Source organism: Haliaeetus leucocephalus, unplaced genomic scaffold (assembly GCF_000737465.1).
Source record: "Haliaeetus leucocephalus isolate CR32 unplaced genomic scaffold, Haliaeetus_leucocephalus-4.0 Scaffold384, whole genome shotgun sequence".
NCBI lineage: Eukaryota > Metazoa > Chordata > Aves > Accipitriformes > Accipitridae > Haliaeetus > Haliaeetus leucocephalus.
The window spans coordinates 9,242,337-9,264,441 of NW_010972820.1; positions in this window are offsets into that span (position 1 = coordinate 9,242,337).

Here is a 22,105-nt window from a genome sequence, read left to right on the forward strand (position 1 = left end):
TTTCCTTCATATGTAACATTGCAGTTTTCGTAAAGTAGCTTTAAGTCTTTTATGGCATTTCGCATTTTACGGTTTAGTCTAGGAAAGCTGGCTGCTTTTTACCAGTTTGAGGGCTGGCAATGAGCAGATGGTGGAAGATTTGGGTAATCACTTGAAATACAAGGGGAATACAAAGACTGAGGTCAAAGCAGCCTCTTTGCAGGAAGGCAAAGAGGAGAGATTCCTACTCTCACCTTTTCATAGCTTGCCTCTTTGATAGGAACGCATTATGAAATGAGATTTTCTAATTACTATTTCACTATGTATTCAAATATACTATTTATAAATACAGTGTGCATATTGTCTCATAGCAATTGCGTGGAATTATATTTTTTCACTTGCAGTCTCCCATTTAAAAATATGAACTACTAATCATACTTTTAGTCCCGTGTATTGTTGTTGTTTGAAAACTGTTTTGCATAAAAATTAAGGAATTAAAGTACACTCGCAGGAGGAATAGGATATTCCACAGCATATCCTGTGGGGCCGTATAATGAGTCTGCATAGAGGAGAGGAGAGCTGAAGGGAAGTTTTTTACCCTCTGCTGAGAAAACCACGTAGCATTTTCTGCGTTGCCTCAGCTGTTGCTATCTATTTTACTTTCGCTGCGGATTCGCGAGACTGAGCGCTGCTGGCGGAGGGGCTGTGCCGCTGAGTAGAGAGACCTCGCAGCTTCAAGACTCCGAACCCCCAAACTGTACCGAAGGAGAAGAAGATCCGGTGCTTATCGGGTTGGGAAATGGAGACTCCCATGATGGGGAAGGCTGGGAGCTGGTGGCCCCGGGAGGATGGCTCCCACTCCACCTGCAGATTTGAAACTGCAGAATAGGACCAGACAGGGAGCTGTGTCCAGTGAAGCATCAAAGCCAGCTGAGACGGAGTCCTGCAGCAGTACCTTGATCCTGTTAGAAGATTTAATCTGAGTTAACTCAAATAGATTGTTCATAAAAACAATTTTCTGACAGTTTTCTGACATACAGAAACTTCAGAAAAATTAATCAGAGTCTAAAATAACTAAATGAATATTTGATCAAAAAGGAAGCTTTTTTAAAAATCTCAGTTCTCATCTTTAAATTTAGTTTTCTAATATTAAAATCTGATTTAAGCTTAGAAAGGTTTTTAGCTGAGTATGAACTAAAATGTACTAAATGAAATGAAGTCTTAACAGGGTCAAAGTGAATGCAGATGTAACCCCCTGCTTGTAATATAAGATATTGAGAAAAAACAAGCAAAGAAATTTAAAAATCCTTAAAAAACCAAACATTGAACTTTGAACATTGTATTGAATATTTTAACGGCTGATCTGCTTTTAAAGTTAGAAAGTAAGAAATTTCATTGAATTAAATTTCTCTGTGGCTGTTAATTCTTCCCTGAGTCCAGGCAGTATTTGCCCCTGCCTCTTAGAGGTCCTACCCAAACAAAGGACTGTTTCCTAATTCACTACTCTTCTCTTACTCTGCCAGTAGGAGAGAAGAGAGACAGAAAAACAACAAAGAATAAAGGCAGCAGAAAAGAATTGCAGGAATGAAAGAAGCCAGGCCGGAGCAGAAAAAATTGAATCAAATTTCCAGTCAATGAAATGAAATGGAAAAGATACGTAAGGAAAAGTGAATAACCACAGGAGAAATTGTGCTGCCCCTGGTGAAGTCAACCAAAGCTGCTTCTGAGAACATGATGAATGCTTAAGAATTGCAGGAATCAGTCCACAGATTGTCAGAACAGTTGAAACAAAGCTCATGGAGAGAAGAGAAAGAAAAAAACTTAAGGAGATTGAAAAAAGCCTGAGGGGAACTTGAGGAAAGATATGTCTGGAGAGAGAATCAGTAACGGACAAAAATAGAAAGAGACAGGCCAGATTCTCAGCAGAGGCTGACAATTTAACCCATCTTATGGGCTGTTCCTGTCAGAGCTGTATGTAGAATAGTGGTAAATAAATGATAGAATCATGACAAATGGTAAAATATATTACATTTAGCATCAGTAGCAGAGTAAAAACCATATAACTGATCTGGAGTATTATTTCATGCCACATTTTATTAGGGGAATTACATTTAGTTTCTGGTATAAAAACATAACAGGTTGGTATTTTTAATTTTTTTCTTAGTATTAACTAAGAGATTTGCTGTAAAAGTGTCAGAAAAAATTAAATGAAATACTGGGTTTTAAAAATTTATTTCTGATTTACATGTATGGTTTCAGTTTTCTTTACCTGGAATTTCTATCAGTGACTTTTTCCACATTAGATCTTGTGCTATGTGATAATTTTCTAATTCCACATACACTGATGTTCTTTTTGTAATTGTCATTGTATTTTTCATCAGTCATTTGTTAAGATTAGGTACACATATGAATTACGGTTCAATGATGTAAACCAGTGTGATTCTACTAAAGCCAATACATCCACATGGATCCATTTTACACCTATCATTCCAAGGATGATGTATGTAAGAGGTTATTTGGTTTGTAAGTTTTCTGGAGAGAAAACCATATAATAAAAACATTCTGTAATAGTAGCTTGAAAGAGGAAAAATTATTTTAAATGAGCAAATATCTGTTACAAGCTTTAATGGATTTATGAAAAAAATAATTTAAAACTCTTCTAAGTATCCTTACAGACAGGTTCAAATATGATTCTTAAATCTAAGTTAATTCTAGTTATGACACCAAATTTGAGGGTGATCTGAAGTCCACTGAAATAATTAATAAAACCATCATCCAATCATTTAGATGCCTTGCATTAAGCATGTTTGCATAGGTGCTAATTAGTCATAACTCTTAGAATCCCAGAACCTCTGAAAGTCAGTCACTTATCTAGGCAAGAATAAATATGGATTATCACATCTAACTTCAGGCACTCAGATATGACAATGATGCTATCACTTATCATGTCAAAGGTCCACTGCTACTCATCGCTGCCTCCTATTAAGTATTCTTGGCTTTTGCCAGCAGCTTTGAACTGAATCCGGGAACTTATACTACCAATGGAACTAATTTTTGTTTTCGATACTAGGACTTATCTATCAGTTAGTTAGGGTAAATTATGAGCAAGTAACTCAAGTTCATGAAGAAATATTCCATGTTTTCTGTGTGTGTGTGTGTGTGTGTGTGTTATTCATGGAAGGCTGTTGCATGACAAATGTTATTGTAGACTAGTAGCTTGGTTGTTAGGTTGGCATTCATGTGACAGTACTGAGGTTTCAATTATCTACTTGCATCAATCAATCTTTTAGTTTCCAACACTGTTGCCTGCAGTAATGTCACAGCTTTTCTGTCAGACAGGAGAACTTTGCAGGAAATGTTATTCATTACAGCTGCAAATCTGTCACTGCGCCTGGCATGGCTTGTTAATGACAACATTTATTTCAAAGAGCCATGTTTCGCTTTGTTGCTGGAGAGTTGACTTTGTGATCGTAAAATATAATGAAATGCCAAGAAGATGAAGTGAATGAAATTTGCCAAAAATACAGCTAAAGTGATTCAGATCTACTAAAAAAATACACGCACACACAAATACACTCTTTATATTTTGTTGAAAACATTTAATCAGTAGGACCATGAACATGTGCAGAGAAAAAATGTTGGTTAGAATACAGTACATAGAGCAGCATGCACAAACAGCAAGTTAGAGTTTCATTTGGCTTCTTGGGAGGGGAAGAAGTTTTGGTACATTTTTTCCCCATAGAAGCAGAAATTGTTCCTATTACACACATCCTAAGGATCCAGGTTACTTGGAGTGGGAAGAACATTCAGGTTATGATGGGATTTATGAACCCACCACATTCCTGCTACTGTTGTGAAATTGTGGCCGGTACCTGAGATATTGGATCGGATATCTGTGCTTTTCACAGCAAGTGCTGTGCTGACTGCTCCATAGATATATGCTTAGACTGCAAACATCACAGGTCATCTTTCATTTGCCTTATAAAATGCTACTGCTTATTGGTGTCATACAAATAAAACACCACCAGCAATTATATTCTAATTCTTGAGACATATGTTTTGTTAGCATCAAGGCAGAGCCAATCAAGGCAGTGAACACTAGACAGGGGCACAGTATCATCTTTGTCTTAACGGAAATATATTCAGGCCAGATGCCAAGAAATACTCATGTTTCTCTTTTATTTACTGATGTTGCCACACTTCCCAAATGCTTGTTATCTTCTTTAGTCGAAGATGGTTTTTTTCCCTTGGACTGGCAGGTCCCTATGTTGGACAGCCAAATCTCTCCCATGTTCTGGAAACCTCAGTTTCTCCATTGACTCAAAATGACAGCCACCTCCCTGTCCCTGTACTGGGTCTGGCTGAGATGGAGTTAACTTCCTTCACAGCAGCCCGTACAGTGCTGTGCTTTGAATGTGGCTAAAACAGTGTTGATAACACACCAGTGTTTTGGCTATTGCTGAACAGTGTTTGCACAGCATCGAGTCATTCTTTCTTACCTGCTGCTCCCCAAAACAAGTAGGCTGCGGGTCGTCAGGAGGTTGGGAGGGCACATGACTGGGACAACTGACCTCAATTGATCAAAGGGCTATTCCATACCATATGACACTGTGCTCAGCAATTAAAGCTCAGAGAAAGGAGCAGGAAGGTACCAAGCAACCATTATGTGTGCTGAGGCCATGCTTAGCACAAAGTGTCTTGACATCTGCCTGCCAATGGGAAGCAGTGAATGAATTTCTCTTTTTCCTTTGCTTGTGTGCACAGTTTTTGTTTTCCTTATTAAACTGTCATTATCTGGATCCACAAGTCCTCTTGCCTTCCTTCTGTTTTCTCTCCATCCTGTGGGAGAGGGGAGTAAGCCTGGGGCTGGGTAGGTGTTTGGCTGCTGTCTGGGGTCAACCCACCAGAGAAAGCGTTTTCCTAACCAGAAAGAAGAACTGAAGTCTTTGTATCGTATCATTGTTCTTTAGAACTTAAATTGGCATTACGCGTAATTAACTACTGTCCTTTGAAATCTTGTTTGCGGTCAAAACCAAGCCAGCCACTTACAATTTCATAATTCAGGACACTGGAAGGCATTTCTGTTCTGGACTATCTTTACTTTTAGTATCACCGCCGTTCCAGCTCCTCAGATGATCTGTTTGTGGCCGACTGGTTCTTTCTGAGCAGAAGCCCTGTGAATCCTAACTGAAACTGAAATGTTAAACTGGGTTTTTCTTTTTTCAGGTCTATGGATCCACACTCAGGGAATTAACACCCTCATGTAGGAAAGTAACTTTCTAAAAATAAAATATAGTCCCACCATAGGGTTAAATTTCTATCAACGGTGGGCAGGAAAGTTTAAAATTAAAATTACATGAAAACACTAAAGCATTTGCACTATTTGCAGACACACAATGGATGAACATACATCTGGTATTTAGACATGGTAGTTCAGTACTATTAGCAACAATTGTGGATGCAATAGAGGCCTAAAGTTACATGTGAATTTCAAGTATTTTTTTGAAATTTTCAAGTATCTTCTCTGACACCCTTCCAGGGACTTTCAGAAAGATACGATGTCCTCACTAGTAAAAATTGGAAGTGACATAAAAAAAAGGGGAAAAAAAAAGAAAAAGAAAAGAAGTCTACCTCAGAAAACATATAAATCAGCCAGATTTAAAATACAAATGTTAGCTATTCACATACTGTGTTTCAGAACACAGGTTAATGTAGGGTCAATACATGTTAGTTGTGAAACAGTACACCAGCAGAGCATGGAGATGGAGAGACTTATTAATAAATTGAATGAGGAAGAGGGAATTATCAGCAAATTGATGTTTATATAGATTTTATGCATATCCTAGTGCTATAACAAGGGCATACCACCTGCTATTCCTCACACTGCTCTCTTTATAATATCTCTGTTGGAATAGATGGAAGGACATTTCTCAGGACACGGAAACCTGTTCAAGTGCTCTTGGTGTAAACTTCAGGCTTAAACACTCAACATGTGATCTTGCTCCTTGAGTTTATGTTTTGAATTTATGTCTGCTCATCTACTGCATATTCCCAAATTAGGAGAGACAAATACACCACAGCACATGTGAAAAATGAAAAAGAATGCTGTTTTGGGTTTGTGTGGTGGGGTTTCGGTAGCGGGGGAAGGATCTACAGGGCTGGCTCCTGTGAGAAGCTGCTAGAAGCTTCCCCGGCTCTGAGTCGGACCTGCCTCTGGCTCAGGCCAAGCCCATCCCTGGTGGTGGTAGCACCTCTGGGAGAAAAGATTTAGGAAGGAGAACCTGCAGTGGGGATGGAGATTGGAGTGCGAGAGAAACCCCTGTGCAGACCCCGAGGTCAGTGAAGAAGGAGGGGAGGAGGTGTGCTGGGGGAGGTTGATGCCCCCGCAGCCCGTGATGAGACAGCAGGCTGTCCCCCCCAGACCACGGAGGGGAGCGGGGGAGCAGATGCCCACCTGCAGCCCGGGGACAGAGGAGCCCACACCGGAGCAGGGGGATGGATGCCCCCAAGATGGCCGCCGCTCCATGGGAAAGCCCACGCTGGAGCAGGCTGTGCCTGAAGGACTGCAGCCCGTGGAAGGGACCCACACTGGAGCAGTTTGTGAAGGACTGTCTGGTGTGGAAGGGACCCCACGGTGGAGCAGGGGACGAGTGAGGAGTCCTCCCCCCGGAGGAGGAAGGAGCGGCAGAGACAATGTGTGATGAACTGACCTCAACCCCCATTCCCCGTCCTCCTGCGCCACAGGAGGGAGGAGGGAGAGAAAACCGGGAATGGAGTTGAGCCAGGAAGGAGGGAGGGGTGGGGATGAGATGTTCTAAAATTTGATTTTACTTCTCATTATCCTTGTTTTGATTTGATTGGTAATAAATTAAACTGAATTTGTTTTTTCCCCAAGTTGAGTCTGTTTTTTGCCCATGACCATAATTGGTGAGTGATCCCTCCCTGTCCTTGTTTCAACCCACGAGCTTTTCTGTCTATTTTCTCTTCCTCATCACACCAGGGCTGGGCGGAAATAGTGAGCGAGGGGCTTCGTGGTGCTTTGCTGCTGGCTGGGCTTAAACCATGACAAATGGCCACAGATTTTAACTCAAAAAAAACCAACCCCAAAACCACCAAGTGCACAGATTAACTATAGACATCTACAAATTGCTTTTGAATTTTTTCTCAATATTGTAATGTTTGTGCAGTTCAATAAGAAATAAATGATCCAAAATTTACAATATAGGACAGTTAGTAAAATCTCAAGGTATGAGTAACTGCTAGAGGTTTTGCTTCTAATTCTTTGTCATAACCAGTAAAAGAAGACATTTGACTTTAGAAATAAACTTTCTGTTAGATTACAGTATATTAGACTCATTCTGTTTCTCTCTGCAAAGCTGTTTTGTGCAGAGCGATCAATATAGCTGGAATTTATGCTAGGTCTTGCCCTATGCCTTTACAGAAAAGTGTAAGGGCATCATAGATAATAAATTTAATAAATACATGATTACAAGAAATATGGAAATATTTATATTCTTTGTAGATAGAATGGAATTCCTTAAATGTTCTGTACATAGGATAAGAGAATCAAATGCAACCAAAAGAAGAAAATTTCCTATTAATTACCTCATTGCTCGATTTCTTTCCTCTCCGGAATACTTCAAAGCAATTTAACGTGTAGTATTATTGATCTATTTGTCATCTGAGAATGCTGTCTTGTGAGCTTTTGAGCTCTCAAAGCATTCCTTGTAAAATAAATAAATAAATATTTATTAAAACCAGACAAGCTGAATAATTGTTGCTTGCTAGTTTTCCTAGGAGATAAACATGAACTTTGTCTAGACATGCTGATTGTAATCCATCAAGCAATGATTAAAGAGTAATACTCTTCATTATTCAGAGAGAATATGAAAGGCATCCTTGAATTACAATTAGAATTCTTGAAACACAAATCAGAGAGAGATGTAATTTTCTACACCTTTTCACTGAAATAAAAGCTTTGTGGGAAGACTTAGGTGAGAGATGTACAAGTGGATGGCATTTTACATTCTACCTCAGAATTCAGCAAACACTTAAAATAAAACAATACATTTAGTATATTGCTCATTCCACAAATAAATATAGCCTACACTTAAAGGAAAAGTAAGTAAAATGTTAATCAAGGTATAAAGCAAAATTTTTGTGAATGAGGCAGCAATAACATGCCCATGTTCCAGTAGAGGAAATAGAGAATGCTTCTACATCTGATACTGACTTTGAGTGGGTTTACATTTACATTGGGATGTATAGTTAATTTTGTAATGTCTATTTGAGAAGCACTCTTGCTTCTGATTCCTAATTACTTAAGGGTCAAATACACATCAGACTATACGGTACTTAATCTTAAATAAGAAACTGCATAATCAAGATGACTGAAATGTTAAGCAGACCAGCTGAAAACATTGGAACTGATTTTTATCTCAACTGTGATTTTGATTCCCTTGGAAAGCTCAATTTAATATCGAGTTATTTAAAGGGTTGTAAATAAGTATTACACAATCCTTATATTTCAGTAGCAACAGTGCTTCATACTCCCTGAAAAACTTTTTAATTGCATTTCTGAGTGGCAGCTGACTGGTGACTATAAGTTAAGCCACTGTCAAGCCAGTAACAAAGTCCTGTGCTTTAAGGTTCCTCTCATAAACATACCGAAGGGAACTTCTCACATAGTAAAGTCATATATTTAGACAACTAACAAATACGTCACTGACATTCGTGGATATGACTGAATTATGTGGCCTGTACATCAGGGAATGTGGAGAAGGAGCATGAGAGTAATAATAGTGTTGTTAAACACAGTCCAGCCAATCCTGTAATTTAATTGACTATCTGTAGGCCAGACTGCCAGCCAGCCTTCGCAGAGGACGAAGGCAGACTATGACCATGCCAACACCTTGGAAAATGTACGTTCTTGTCCATCTTTTGCCAGCTTTAGATTCTGTTTCCTTACACTCAGAACAGCCAAACTACTTCAACATATTGGCTGCCTCCTCTTCTCCTTTTTCCTAGTGTCCTTGTACTACATGCCATTTCCTACAGAACAGGCAGGATTGATCCCTCTTTGGATTTTTCAGATACGCTTCTTAACAAGTTAGTGTTTTGTGCCCTTTAGTAAATTGCCCATTTCTCTAGGAAATTTATTATGAATTGATTTCACATCTTGTGGCTGTGTTTGCCCCCTTGTTCAAAGCTGAATCACTGCTCAAATAAGCTCTCCCGTTTGCTACTAGAAAATGCTAAAGGCATTCTGATAACTTCTTAGATGACTTAGACACTGCAGTATAAAGTGCTTTGCTAGCACCTAGGGTATCTTTGTAGATTTATTCTTTCTTTCTTTAAAATGGAAGAGATCCATTCTTGGAGGATTGTTTCTGTTTGCAGATCTATGAACCAATATGGATTTATTTCCCAGAAATTAAAAAATAATCCAGCAAATCAGCTGCACTCTGACTTGCAGTGCTGCCAACCTAAGCTTCATTTCCTCTCTTGTAATGTGTTAAAATGCACATCAGAAAACTTAAACTTGTATTTCTTTCTGTGATTGCAAAGAGCATATTTATTGAGCTGAGAAACAACTTTCCTGTTTCCAGCACAAATACATATGAATAAATAATTTGCTGGCCTGCTACCAATTTTTCTCAATTCCTAATGAACTTTGTGATTCTTATTTCTAAGAAATGTATCAAAATGACAAATTTATTTCTAGTTATTCTATTTCTAGTGCATGCAATTAGCCCAAGAAAGGTCATCTTCTAAGGGGACACTTTGCGTCCCAACCTGATGTTGTGGATGGCATAAACATGACAGTATGGTTAATTTTCCACCATGAGGGAATGAGTTACTCAAGACAATTGAAAGCCCAGATAAAATGGAAATGAAAGAAAATGGCACACAGTTTACACACATCGCCTTGGTCTACCTGGGCTTGTTATCTCTACAAAACGTGAGGAGGCTCTAAGAATGTGTTCAAGTATGTCTCTGTTTTAGAAGCTCTGCCCTTAGACTACTGTGGAGTCCCCTCCAGACTACTGCAGGTGACCTGTATAGCTCCCTCCTCAGTATGGTTTGTCATGCACTTTATTATTCCTCAACCCCGTGATTGCCCTTCTTCCCCACATAACATTTTTACAGCCTGGAAGAGTCCCCAGACGAACTTTTTAGGATGCTGCCTGCCTGGCAAATACAGCCTATGTCATCTTTTTACCTCAGTGACATACCCCTGTAGAAGAAAGATGTTGTTATTCACCTGTATGCAGAGCCTTCAGGTGTTAACTGCCCGCTGGATGTCCTACCCAAGGATCGGCTGCTCCCCCACAGCCTCCCTTCTCAACGTAACTGAACCCTTGCTCAACCCAAGAGCCTACTTCTAGCCTACACACCTGTCCCAAACACCCTCCCAGAGTTTTGCTCTAAATAGAGTGAACAAGCCCACGGTTTCAGTTGGTGCAAATAGTGGAGAGGTCCTCAAATCTGTGGCCACATTCAGTGACACTGCTTTTACCCTGACTACCCAGCCACCTGTACAGGCTGATTGCCTGGATGGTATTTCCAGGGTCACACACAGCTGCGTCATGGGTTTGTTTATAGATTATGTTATGCATGATCATGTTATATCATATGTTATGTTATATTATGCATGGGTTGTGTTATGGATCGTGCATTTACCTTGTTATTAGCCACCTTTATCTAGACTAGCAAACATGATTGACGTGACAATATAATAGCTATGATCTTGTTTTCTGTGCATTGCAGCTTTCTATTTCTGAGAGTTTGTTGTCTTCACTATGTTCTCTACCACATTAAATACAGGAGAAAGTCTCAGAAACAAAAAAATATGAGAGCTAAATTAGAATAACTCGGGCGGAAATGTATAACTGCTGCTTGCAAATGGAGAGTTTATTAAGAATTCTCATTATAAAAATGAGATCTAAATGGCCCTAGAATTAGCCATGGAAAGCAAAAGAAATGCTGTGTAGATCATAGGAGTGCAATGTGCTTTTTCCAGATGGTTAGATCATATCCTCATTCTCTAGAAAAATGGACTTGCTCTTAGAAAATGTTGTTTACTATAAGAAACAATCTTAGGTCCAGTGAGGTTTTTTCATACCCTAAAACTGCTTATGCATAAGAAGCCCACTAAATCACATGAGCATTACTAAAAGTGCAAGGCAATGAAAGATCAATATGAATGAAGCCATCTTCCTGAGTTTTCCTTATGGAATTATAGATTTTAATGGTGAACCATTAAGCTCCTTGACCATGATTTCATTAATATCAGCCAGATCACTGAAGTTTCTTGAATTAATGTCTCTGAAATACTTCATGTATTTCATATTAAAAAAATAAATTCTGAATCCAAGAATGAAAACATTCATGAAAACATTCCTCTTTTCACCCCATGCTTCTAACACTCATGAATTTCTTACTGTTTTAGAAAAAAAGAATTTTTCTCTTGTTTCCAGTCTGGGTTTCTCTTGTTTCAATTTGTGGATGTGAAATGTTTATATAGCAGATATGGTAAGCAGGAGAAGTAGTAGTCAGTTATTTCCCACCCCCATCTCTGTATGGACAGAGAGTCATAAAATCAGCTGTTAACTTAGTATTTGAAAAATGAAATAATTATGACTAGTTTCTGGTTATTGTGTGATTTTCCTCTAAAACTCCAGTTTAGCAACACACATCTAGCTGTGGACACCAAATCTGAAGGTAATCAAAACACAAGACACGGTGTGAGAAATGGAAGTTGTATAACTTCATTTCCCTGGTTTACGATTCTATTTACGTGTTCAAGTGTTGCATTAATCTTTCAGATTTTATTCTTCGGCCTTTTTTGTCTGTTGATGAGAAACATTGAAATTCCCAGTCATTTTCAGAAACCTTTAAGTACAGTTAGCAATCTTAGTCTTAAGTATATAACCCTGCATTTTGTTATATTGATACATATGCTTAGTAAGAACTTTATTATGAAATTTATGTTGTTCAATAGCAGTGGCCTGGTTTTGTTATTTACCATCATAAATCTTATTATTTGCCAACTTGACGACAAACAATTGTATAGTTTCTCTCATACGGTTGCCAAAAAAATTATAATTAAGGATTAGTCTTTCCTTAAAAGTTAAAAACTTCCTTTCCTTTACATTTATTTTTAGAGATGTGCTGGCCTGTTTTTAATTCATTTACCATTTAATCCATGCCCTATTAATTTTATATTATATTAATTTTGGGTAGCAAGTAAAATTACACAGTTGCTGTGGCATATTAAATTAGAACTAGTGCTTTTATCAGCCACTTAAAAAATATTTTAAAAAAATCCCATATTATGTTATTTTGACAAGATCTGATTGATATCAATTAAATTATTATCCTACTTCAGTTTTTTAATTTATTGAGCTTCATACCAATTGTTCCATCCTTCTGCCTATAACTGATACTATGATGACAGCATTATAATTACTTGAGTCACTATGCAGCCTTTTAAAATATTGGAAGAAAATTAGCTTCCTTCAACTCCTCTGGAATTTCCTCAGTATTCCAAGATTTATTATGAATTAACATTAACTTCCAAAGATCTTCTCTTTCAGCTTTTTAAAAATCTTAGTTGTAAAAGTTTAAGTTAATTATCTGGTATTTGGGGGTGGGGAAACTTTCCAAGAGTTCTTGCATTTCAAAAAACCTGTGCATTAGTCATATATTTTTCCACTGGGGCTTTATTTTTAGAACTATTTCCATAATACTGGAGGTTAGCAAATGATTTCCTAATAAATTAGCTTTGCCTTTTAATTTCCGATTTTCTCCTTAATTTAGAATTTCTACTTAATTTAGTACAGATCTTAGCCATAAATCAGGGTGTTGGTGCATAATTTAGCTCTAATGTACCACATTGTTCACAAGGCCTTGACTGCTGTAACGAGTGGCTCTACTGAGTGAATAGCAATAAGCTCACAAACTAAGGCTGAGAGTATTGTGGGGTCTGCTTGTCAAACTTCACTGACTGCCCCAGCAGTTCACTGTAACTCTTCCATTGCCTTCATGTCCCACATCATAGCTGAAAAATAAGTTGAACCTCTAAGGCTGTTGGTTGTCTTGGTATGTCCATAGAAAAGGTATTTCCCACAAGAAGGAATCTGTATTTTCATTGCCACTTTTTTTTCTAGTCTCTTCTTAGTCCTTTTCTCAGTAGTGAGCATGCATGGCAGGGATGATTCCCCAAAACAGGAGCCATGGCATGCCTGGCTAAATATTCCATGGGGCGACTACATTGGCCGTACATCAGGAAAAGCAGGTGAACTGTACAAAGTGATCTACACTGGCAGAAAAATTTTCGGTTGAACATCACTGATAATTATGGTGTTGGTCAAAAGTTGCCCAGGGTTTCATTTTAAGAACATGTAAAGAGAAACAGGTTAGAAAACAAGAGTATTCTTGTAAATGGGAGACAACCATAACAAATGTGTTCTATAAAATTATACTGAGGAATAAAACAATGAAAAAAGAATTAGCAGTACCTTTTTGGTTAGGAAGTAGCTGCTAAGATTTTGATTTTCATTCTATGCATCTGTTGTTATGTGCTTGTTAAAAATTAAATTGATGTTTTTCCTTTTTAATTTAGACAATGTGAAATATTTCCAGCAAATGTATAACTTAAAACAAATTTCGTCAGCACATGGAATATTTCCTCTGTTTCATGCAGAATGACTTGGGTTTGTAAGTTTAATCACCATAAGTGTGGCCACGGTAGTATACTACCATGGCCTTAATAATAAGATTTTAAATTCCTCTATACTATCGGTTATAGAAAGCTTTCATTTCCACAGATGGTATTTTCAGAGCTATTTTAGATGTAAAATAAAATGATGGAAAATCCCAACAGATATACATATCTTTTGTTTTTCTTATTCCTGGTTATATAAGTGCAAACCCTGAAATTTCTATTGTGCCTGGCATATGCTATTACTGATTCCATTTTCAGCAGTAATATTTTATCTTTTGAGGTTGGAACATAGCAGAGAGCTCATCAGTCCAAAAAAGAGATTGTTTAACAAAGCTCTGTCTGTATCTGTTATGGCTCAGATGATGCTTTCTCTGCGGCGTGCCCAATTGCCACTGGATTTGATGATCTTTCAGGCAGATGGAGCACCTGATGCTGTGACTACAAGGTAGACGTTCTCCCTCATGCATCACCTCAAATAGGCGGGGTGGGAAAAAATGGTGCTGCAAGGCTCCTAGTGCTGCACTGCACTCCCTGCTAGATGAGCTGGCCTGTGATGCTAATGTCTCTGGTACAGTGGAATGGACTTGTAGACAACTTAACACTACCCTGGGTACCTTCTCTCCCCCATTTTGCCCACTTAAAAACTTAGGTGTAAACTTTCATTTTAGGGAGTATCGGTCCCTTTAGAACGTGTTGCAAGTTTCTCTGCTGGTTGCTTGAAACTAGATTCAGTTTCCTTAATTGTGTTTTTATCCAGTGGATATGAAACATTTATGATTTTCTTGAGACCAAAAATGATTATATGACGCGTTTGGTACAGATATGAATGGTCTCTCAGGTATTTTCAATGTCTGAATTGAATTTTCTTGGAGATACAATAGATAGTAAGAAGACATTAATTTTTTATAACTACTGGGCAATAGCGAGAACAAATGTGACAAGTCCTGACATTAAACATTTTGGTTGTGGGTAATGAGAAATGTTCCTGTGTAATACACTGGGACTTGAGGAATGCATCAACAAGAGAGTGAAAAATGTACGTAAGGTTAGACTTTATTTTCTTGTTCCTATTTAAGACAACCACAAGCTCTCCAATTAATAAATCTTGCCTTGTTTTGAAAAAAACCCACTTTTCTCAGACTAAGGGAGATGTGGGCTTCTCTGTTGAATGTAGGCATCTGAGATGCATCACTAAGCTTAGAACTGGGGGCTCCCAAGGAGTATTAAATGTCCTATGCATTTGTGCTTTGCCCCTGAAAAGGAGATAGGAATTGTCACCCTCAGCCCAAAGGCAGAACGCAGCTTTCCCTCCTAGGGGGGATCTCTGGAGGACAAACCCACTGTACACTGATGGGATTGCCTGGTGTCACATTCTCTTTGGCCGGAGGAAAACGAAAGACCTGGGCCCTGATCCAAACAAAGCATACCAAGCTTGATGGAAAGACTCCCTATGGGCTTTAGATCAAACCTTTCATCTCCAGAATGATATGTAGGCTCCATTCAGCAGCACTAAATGCAATTTGAAAAAGAAAATAAATGTTTGTTTCCGTCAGGTAAGGACAACATTCTGGTTGTGTCTTGACCTTGCTAACATCAGTGGTGCCAAATGGGGCTGTACTGATGTATCACATTCCCCTTGGCTTGAATTAGACACATGAGTGAAGTAAGTTGTGATTAGTAGTAGTGCCAGAAAAATCTGTTCATGCGAACCACTGACTGGTGTTTTTAGTTTGTTATTTTTTCCTCTTATTCTTTGTTTTTCTCCCTGCCCCCCACCCCAATGCAGGAAAGTAACTAAGCTCATACCTTGATCTGATAATTTAATATATAATAAGGAAAGACAGAAATTTTCCTTGGACTATTCTATTTAGATGTGTAGAATTAAAGAAACACCATTAAAACTGAAACAGCTGGAATCCTGTTATTTCTCTGAACTTGTGAGAGGCAATTTTCTTTGAAGCCTTTAAATGAAATATTGTAATTTCTCAAATTGTCAGAAGAAAAAGAGAACAGGATCTCATTCCTTGTGAAGTTGTCAATATGCTTGTTTTTCTCATTTTTATTTTTATTCTCATTATAGCAATTACATTCACAATATATAGTATTTGCTTTCTTGACATGCGCTGAGGGAACTATTTGACTGCCTAACAGGTTTTGAGAAAAACTAAACATTTAAAGATTTTTTTTCTATATGAGCTTTTATACTTTCATTACAGTCTCCCAGGTATAATTGTTTAACATAATGAGAAACCTTTCTAAAGATTATTTTTCTAAAGAGAGTTGATCTACTTAGAGTAATATGCTGCTGTCACTCTGATTCTGTTTATTTGTTTAATAATAATCATGCTTTTTATTGTACTTTTTATGTGAGAAAGCAGAATCTAATTTGAAGAAAAATGAACTTAAGGTTATTTTGGCAGGAGAATGGTGTATATAGATTTAATGATATACTTTACTGGTCAAGAAGCAATCTCTTAACAAGTCAGAAGTAATTATGGTGTTTCAGTGTAGCCACAGTTAGTCCTGTCTGAGAGAAAAGGTTGACTCAATGAATGGATAATGAAGACAAGCAATAGACACAGAACCTTATGCTTTGACAACATGCATAGCTGCAGTGGTGAAAGGTGATGTAACATAAGAGGAAGAACAAGTTGCCATCCAAGCACAAGGCAAAATTGCCCATTCCACAGGCATCTAACTGCCTGTGGGTTGGCCCTCTGTAACTCCCAGTGAAGGATTAGGAGAGAAATAACGGAGTGCTGCTTATGGGTAAGTGCATTATGTACATGTAAGGGGAGAAGGTGGAATATAAATAAGCATATTCCTTCTCCCCATCATCTGCTGTCAGCAAAAAAGTTTTGGCAAAAGGGATGTTTACTGTGATATAGCAGCATCAGGAAGTAGGGATTGACCTGATTATAGTAGCAACTCTCGGGCCTCAGCACTTTCGCTAATCACGTAAAAGCCTAAAGATGACTTGGGAACTAACATTTAAGCTTCAGGGTTTGAAAACTCTGACCGGAGAGTATCTTAGCTGCAGGACTGGGACCGAGCATGCAAGCTGAGGAGAGACAAGCACCAGACCTACTCTTTGGAGCAAGGGCAGAATAAACAGGCCTGGGAAAATGAGCTGTGGTGAGGTGGGTGTGCAATGCAGAGCTGAGATTTATATCTGGGCATGCTGCAGCTGCAGGGGAGACTGCTGAGCAGCCTTCTTGCTGGGGCTGGGATACCCACTGCTCCTGCCAACTGCCTGTCTGCCCAAGCCTCTTCCTCACCAAGGCAGTAGCCCTGCCGTGCAAGCTCCAGTGCAAGTTTGCTGCTCAAATGAAGTAATTTCTAACAACTGGCTTTCCATTTTATCCATTTGTCTTTCTTTTTCTTTCAAGTTACACAGGCCAAAACTTGAATAATCATATATTTTTTTCAGGCTGATGTTCAGGTATACACTGGTATATCACCATATTTCCTCAACTGTTCCTCAGACATTTAGGTAATTATTGCATTCTCAGGGAGGTGTTAGTAGGGGGTGTAAATAGGGGGAAATGTGCTGAGAAAAAGATTGCTTAAACACGGGTCTGCCTGTGCTGAGGCAGAACTGAGATAATCACTGCTCAACACTATTTTGTGCAGTGCTTGTACAATGAAGCATCAGCTTATCTTGAAGCTTAAGATGAGACTACAACATTAGTAGTGTACAATTACATTACTGTAATAGCATCATTTTTATAATGGCTTTTAACCTATGATTTCATTTAAGAATTTCCAAGACTCTTATTTCAGACTTTAGCTTATTGAGGTATTTGTGCCTACAATCTCCACATTGAATTTTATGTACTGGGAACAAGGCATTTTCAGAGAGAGGCTCTTGGATTCATTTTCTCTGTATTCAGACAGGGAGAGAAAATTGTTAACCTCTTGAGCATTTAACCATTTATTATCATGGCATCAGATGAACTTGGAATGTTTGTTACTTGCTTGAAGGAGAACTAATTTATTTTTCTACTAAAAGGAGCTTCCAGTTAATCACTTCTGCTGATCTGCACCCCAATCTACCCAGACTTCCAACTTGTTTAGTCCTTTTGACCTGAGCAGAATATTGTACAAGTAATTATTGTCCACATAAGAATTGCCAATTTTAAGCATTTTTGAGCTATCGCATGGAGATGACAGTAATTCAGTACTGTGTGACTGCTCCACCCACCTGAGCTAAGAAGCCACTATTTCTGCCCTGTGCTCCCATACTGGCTGGGGAAAGGGATGTGATATTTACCTGGCATCTGAGGCAAGTGATGTTTTTACAGGGAATACTCCGTAATGCTCAGGTTCATAACATCCTTTTCATCAATACAGATAGTGTTTTTCTGTTTCAGTGTATTCCAATTGAAGGGATAATCTTTCATTTGTTATCTGTAAGAGAATACACAAATGAATTATGGAAATCTAATGTTATATTATGAATGTATATAGAAAGTCTTGCAAAAAAAAATCATCTGGAAAAATCATTGGTGTGCCTAATTTAAAAAAAAAGCATAATCACTGAATAATATTCTTTTCATCCATTTGTATCTACGTATTGCAACTATGCACGTTTTTAAAGGCATGGAGAGACTAATTTTTCCACATGACTGAATATGTGTAAATAATCTGGCAGCTTGCCATAGTTATGAAATGACTGCAGCCCTGACATTTTACTGTACCTGCGTTTAGCATTCTGCTTGTAGAAAACTATAAACTTGTACAAAAGAAAGGGGAAGCTGACAGAATACCCTCAGTTATAGCTCTAAAGAAAAAATTACTTCAGGAAAACCATTTTGGAAAACTATTTCAAAGCAACAGAGGAGGCACAAAAAATGATAACTTTCTGCTCTGTGCTTCACAGTAAAACTGCCTACTATTTCATTCTGTCCAATTCTGTTCATTTGTTTGTGTATTTCTTAGACAGAACCTATTTTTTCAATATGAAGCAGCAAACAAGGAAAAATAGCAAAAGAATACATATAAGTAAGTGAATACTCCACCTTTAAAGGGCTGCTTTCTTTATGGGAATTTAGTTGTAGTCTTTAACAGAGAACAGAGCTAAAGGACACAGCTCCATACTGCAGCTGAAATAAGAGCTGAAGTGAACCATTACTACTGAAAATTAACTTCCAGTAAGATATCTCTCCACATCACTCAGATTAGGTACTACAGCATTCTCCCTTCTAATCACGAACTTTACCAGAAGACACACTTATTGTTTTATTTTTCCTTTCCTAATGGCAGTTGCATTATTTTTCTCTCTTTTTTGTCTCTCGCTCTCTGTGTATATGCATGCACACACACTCACATGCAGAGCCTTCTGAAAGAATGCTAGAGCACTTAAGTAATGCATAAATGATGTTAATATTTATTACTTCTGCAATAATAGCATACAACTGGTCTACCCAAATACTGAACATATAGTGCCATACACTGTAGGATTGGAATAAAATGCCTTTCTGTACCTCCAAGACCTTACAATGTAAGGAAAAAATTTGTGAGTTATATATACTGTTTTTTGCTGAAAACAGCCGAGTGTGACAGGACACTTTGGACAACGCTCTTCCAGCTGAGGTTTGTATTTAAGGTAGGTTTTCAGACAAAAATTCCCAATCGTACAGATGGTAGGATTAAATTGAAGGAACAGATCAGCTCTGACCAGTTTAAATGGAATAGCTGGAAAACTTGAAAAGGAATTAAATATCAAGACAATACTAGGACATCTTCCATATGTTTGTAAGGAAGAGGTGGCTATTGACAGCTATTGAAACTATAGACAGGTAGTCTAGGTTTAGCTGAGAATTAAAATGTGTATAAACCAGGCCAGGGAGAGCTGACCCCCCCTGGGAAACCTCAGCTACATTCTGTAGTGCTACAGCTTGCACAGAATTCACCAGTGCTAATGAAGGATTAAGGACTACATACCCTCACTTGGAAACCAGTTCTTGCCTCCAATAAAATTAAACCAGCTGTTATTTAGCAAGTTAACGGTAATATCAAGAGCAGTTAATGAAAAATATGATAGGATCTTGAATGGGTTATGGAGAGCATTCAGAAGTTTCATATTAAGATGAAAAAGGGGGTACCAGAGGGTAGAACATTTCTAGTTCACCGTAATTTAGCTTCTGATGCATTTAAATAAGATTAGAAGAGGTGAAGTCAGATAAAAGAAGGAATTATTCATGGACCGCACTTCTTAGAAGAATGTATTTTTTTCCCCAAATACATTCATACACAACATAAGTTGTTTTTAAGATACAAATAAAACAAATGTAAAAATGATTATACAAAAGAGCGTGTGTTTTAAGTGACTTTTGCGAAAAGCCACTGTCGTGGTTTAACCCCAGCTGGCAACTCAGCCGCATGCAGCCGGTTGCTCACTCCCTCACAGTGGGATGGGGGAGAGAATCGGAAGAGTAAAAGTGAGAAAACTCGTGCCCCCTCCCAGCTCCTTGTGCCCCCCCAGCCTGCTCGCTGGTGGGGTGAGGAGCAGAACAGCCCTTGGCTCTGGATAAGCACTGGTCAGCAGGAGCGAAAACATCCCTGTTTTATCAACACTGTTTCCAGCACAAATCCAAACCATTGCATGGTACCAGTTACTGTGAAGAAAATTAACTCTATCCCAGCCAAAACCAGCACAGACACCCAATGTATATTTGCCTAACGCCAGGCCCCACACTACTGTTACAATTATACTTCCCTAGAAGATCGTAGGTACTGAATGAACACTTATTTTCTGCAGTTGCGCGTTTAGAAATACACACTGTCTGCCACTGCCTAAGACTTTTTGTTTTAACAACACATTCTTTTTCTCCCTCTGATCTGGAGACATGATACAAGAACAAAAGAAAAGATGACCTACCTGATGGTAGCCTGCACCTCTGGATGTTTGACTCCCTTCCTGGCCTCCCTGGCAGCCCTCGGTGTTCAGAGCTCAGGGACTGCAGAGTGAGCGATGCAGAAACGGGAAAGACTGATCCAGGAGCTAGGGAAGATGCTCTTCATGTTATCAAGGTCTTAAGAAGAGACAGTGGTGGATTTGACTCCAGTTAAGGTGCTTGAAGGTTTCCAACTAACTCAGCCTAAGTCACATCTTAAGGGAGAGGCTGTGAGACTGCATTTCTCTCATAACATCATTTTAGTCTCTACTCCATATTAAGTATAAGAGGCATCAGGTATTAGCCTATAATCTTTAAATAATTGCTCTGTCATACATCCCTGTTTTGAGACTAGTTTTTTTAATATAAGTTTAAGCCCTTTTGGTATGTTTAATTAAAAATGTTGTTCTCCTTTTAGCTAAACGTTATTCAGAAAGAGGCACACCGAAAAGCAAAGAGCAGAATCCGTAGGAAATAAACTTCATCTTGAATACTGAATTTTTCACACTTATTTTTTTAAAGTGGTAAACACTTTGTATTGTGCTTCAGCAGTACATTAAAGCATTCCTGTTGCATTCAAGAACATACATACTACTCCAAAGCTAAACATGAATACAACTGGTAGCAAGGTCAAAGCTATCATTACAGCATGTTTTATTTCTAAATGCTTTTCAGATATCAAAATATTTAAAGTAAATATTTAAATTGTATAATAGGTGTTTTGTATTCCAAGAAGCATTCTCCATCGAATCAAAATAAGTGTAGAAATGGCTAAACATTTTGGTTTTGTTCAGTCACAAACACAAAACTTTCCCAAATGTGGTGTGTCAGCAGTCTTAAAATCCTATTTCTATGCCTGCAAAGGCAAAAAAATTGAGACAATTAAATTTATGATTTGTTTGTTTTCTCTCAAGGAATTGTATTTAAAATCATTAAATAGTTAAAGCATATCTTTTTTTTTTCAAATCTGGTCCCTTATTGTCTATTTTCTAGACGTTCATTAAAGGGAATTCATCAATGCAAGCAGTGTCTCTCCACTTGTTGAACATTCAGATACATCTGAATGTTTTGCTTATACCTGTTGAATACAAATATGTCATATAAATACATTTTCTTGTAATGAAGGTAACCCTGATAGTAGTTAAATCTTCTTTAGTTATTCCCCACTCTATGCAATAACCCAATAATTTGAGTTATCAGACTTTTTAAATGAACAGAATGTATACTCTGGAGTCCATTGACTTCAAATAGAACCTTGCAAATTGAGCCTGAGACATAATGATGTATTCAGAAAGAATATAAATAGTAGGTTAGTCACTCCTCAGTGAATACCGTGAATAATTTAGCTTGCGCTTATTACTATTCAATTTGACCCATATATTATCTCTCAGGTACCAATCAGAAAGAAAAATGTTGCTTTCATTAAATTTCATTATAGGCACTATCACTCTACTTCTTACTCCACTTTAGAGGAGTAATCCAAAGCAGACTAAGAGAT